The sequence below is a fragment of the Budorcas taxicolor genome, chromosome 15, assembly GCF_023091745.1.
Source record: "Budorcas taxicolor isolate Tak-1 chromosome 15, Takin1.1, whole genome shotgun sequence".
Lineage (NCBI taxonomy): Eukaryota > Metazoa > Chordata > Mammalia > Artiodactyla > Bovidae > Budorcas > Budorcas taxicolor.
In genome coordinates, this window is record NC_068924.1 from 37,335,721 (window position 1) to 37,339,369 (window position 3,649).

Here is a 3,649-nt window from a genome sequence, read left to right on the forward strand (position 1 = left end):
CATTACCGACTGAGCTACAAGGGAAGCTCAATAATATGCATTAGCTATTTCCTTATATGTCTTATGACTTATAAGGTGGAATTATCTGAGGAAAACAGAGGTACAAATGGCAGCTCTTGCTTAAGGTACTAAGAAGGGCCATCAATGACCTGACTTTTTAACCTCTTATTGAGCACCAGGTACCTGTCATCCATTCTTGACTCCAGCTTGCTCCTTTCTGATCTATTTGCTTCAAATGCCAGTGCCAGCTCCTTCCTAATCAGGTATTGTCATTAACAGATTGTGTTACCACGCAATCCAGTCTGGTTTCATAGCGGACTAAAGAAATTAGAACCCAAATAAGTGAGTTTGGACTACAGAGGTATTTTATTAGATGCAGTGATAGATGACAGAATATATATTTATACAGTATATTTAATATAAAACCTAATACTTTCAAGTCTTACTTCCTACTATAGATTCATAAGAGTTGTATCATTCTTCCTACATATGAAGAGTCCCTATGATATGTAAGAATGATATGATATTGATAATGATATATAAAAATGTATTTAAAAATGACAGGTAGCATGACCTAGATGCTTCATGGTATAATAAAGATCCTGTTTCTTCACATCCCTCAAGTTTGCTTTCCAGATGATACTAGCTTTATCTTAAGGCTGGCTTATGGAAGTACATGTTCTTTGCCCATGTCCTTTCAAGATACTGAGCTTGGATTGTTTTTGGGAGAGTAAGAGAGCTTTTCAGATGTTCCCTTAAAACTGTTCTTTGTGTCCCATAGGTCCTAACTAAGCTATGTGTCCACCCATTAAAACTATGTCTTGGGACTTCCCTGTCAGTCCATTGGTTAAGACTCTGTGGTTCCAATGCAAGGAACACAGGTTCGATCCCTGGTCAGGGAACCAAGATCCCACGTGATACATGGCCAAAAAAACAAAAACAAAAAAATCTGTCTTGTGAATATGGAAGCAACCCAAGTGCCCAGTAACAAATGGTTAGATTAATAAAATGTGAGATATATATATATGCTATTTATTTTCTTTACCTTGCATCTAAGGAAATGTTGTATTTTTCCCTAATCAAGTTAATGCAAACCTGATGAAAATTATTTAAATATGTAGATTCACAACTTGTTAATGTTAGAAGAGGTCTAATCTCACTTGATGTGCTCATTTTATGGCCAAGGAAGTAGGCATTCAGACAGGGAAATGAGAAGCATGACCCTCTTTCGCCCTCATCCATGTACTTTTTTAATCCAAACTGTTTATTGGTATGGTTCCTCGTTCATCCTTTTAGTGCTTCCATCTGAAGGAACATCCTTTTGTAAGCCTTGTTTTTCCTGCTGTGGGTGGCGGAGTCTTGAAGACTGTGCCAGAGTTCTAGTTAGCACATGGCTAACAATGGTGGTGATCTTAACAGCATTCTGGGCATTTCATATCCATGAGGTAAGAACTGCAGCTCTGTACCAGGTGCTTCTTTTTATATATTCTCTTTTGAAGAGGGATGAAGGAGCTTCTTTGTAAGGTGCACATTCTTGGTCATCAGACCAAGGTCATCAGACCATCTCTTATTCTTTTTACTCACACCCAATAATTTATATTATGCTTTATAGTTCATATGAGTGACTGAACTGAACTGAACTTACAGTTCATAAAGTTGTTTTCATACTGTCAACTCTTGACTATTTTCAGCCAATTAACTGGTAAAAATAAAATACTGCAATTTTAGAAAAATATAAATTAACATGAATTTAGTAAGTAATCCATAATGGACAATATTTCTTTTTTGGAACTACATAGTAACAGACTATCAATCTACTATAGTGAGAATGCCTTCTCTCTGATCAGTCAGTGGTGAGCTACTAACTTAAAATGTTAGAATTCACTTATGGTTCAAGATGGCAACTGAGCATACTTATTTCTTTACAAATGCCACTGAAATAACCATAAGGATAGAAAAAGGGATAAAGCCATTGATGATGGAGTTGGAGGAATATATTGGTGAATCAGCTACTTCCAGGTTCTAAAAGATGGAATGTAAATAGGATAATATTGAAAGAACCACAGATATGACCATGCTTAGACAAAGCCTGAGGTAGAGATAGGAGCTCATTCTTCACAGCTGATTATGGAAAAAGCAAGTGGCCAAGGAGAGTAGTACGTAAGGACCACAAGAGTGGAAATAAATCATGCTGATGCTTCTGTCCCCACCCTGCTTTCCCTTCTTGTTTGTGCAGCTATAGAATGTGCTCCCAGTGCTAAAGTAAATGTCTAAATAAATTGAGTACTATGTCTGGGAGCTAGTGGTGCTCCTACATAGGGATTGGAGCTGTCGATTGGCAGCCCCTTAATTTGGTCTGATTTTGGACCTAAAGTTCTACATAACCCAAATGATTAATCAGGTGGGAGGGCAAATTTCAGTCAACCAAGTGATGACTGGGGAAACATCAGCAAAGGGGCTAGTGTTAAGAATCGAATATATTTAACTATAGTACTAAGACTAAAACAAAGGTTGGAATAAGTGCAACAAAATAATATGTAAAAGTTTATACTCTGACAGTGTGGAAATAATGTATCTAACAAGAATAAATGAGAGAAAAAAAGGTGAAAAGTAGAATAAATCTCATTGCTTCATGTCTAATAGAAGTCAAAGGATATAATTTGATAAATCAAGTAGTAAATGTGTGAATAAATTTAAGAGTACAAAAGTAAATGGTAGTAATACTGCTTAAAATTGGGTACTGGAGGACATGGAAGAAGAAAATGTCCATGCTAATTTATTATTCTTAGAAGCAGATATTATCCAAACATGTTATATAAAGGTATAAGCATAAAGATGACCACTAAATCAAAAATACAAGCCCACAAAAAAAAAAAGCCTTCCTAAATGTCAGAACTAAAATTAATATTTTAATAAAGAACAGATTGTATGAGAGAACTAAATAGGCTTATCTTACCTATTAAAACCATATTCAAATTGGATCACAGAGATAACTTGATATAGGTATGTTGTATATGAGAGACATCTAAAAAAAGATAAAACGTTAAGAATATAAGGATGAGTAAGGTCATACCAGGCAAATGCAAATAGAAAGCGTGACTCATGGTCTTAATAAAATGAGATAGAATTCAAGGCAGAAAGCATAAGCAAGATAAAGAAATTCACTCTTTAATCCTAAAGAGTCTGATTCTAGAAGAAGTTATAATAATTATGAATAACTGTTGCACAAAAAAGCAGCATCTTTCATGAAGCAAAAATGGCAACAGGTACAAGGAAAAATGTATGGATGTATATTAATACTAAGAAACTAATTCACTTCTCTCAACCTAAGACACATCAAGTGGATCTCAAAAAATGAAGATAAAGAAGACCTATACTAAGAATTCCCTGCTTGTTCAGTGGTTAGGACTCCACTCTTCCACTGCAGGGAGCACAGGTTCAATCCTTGGTTGGGGAACTAAGATCCTGTGTGCCCTACAGTGAGGAAAAGAAAAAAAAAAAGTCATCTGTACTACATAATCAGTAAGGTAGAGCTGAGGAATACACATCAAATTTTATATCTGATAATAGGGTATGCCATTTTTATACATGTTGATGAAAATTGACCATGCAGTGGATCAAAAGTTGAACTTTGAAAAATTTCAGAAGT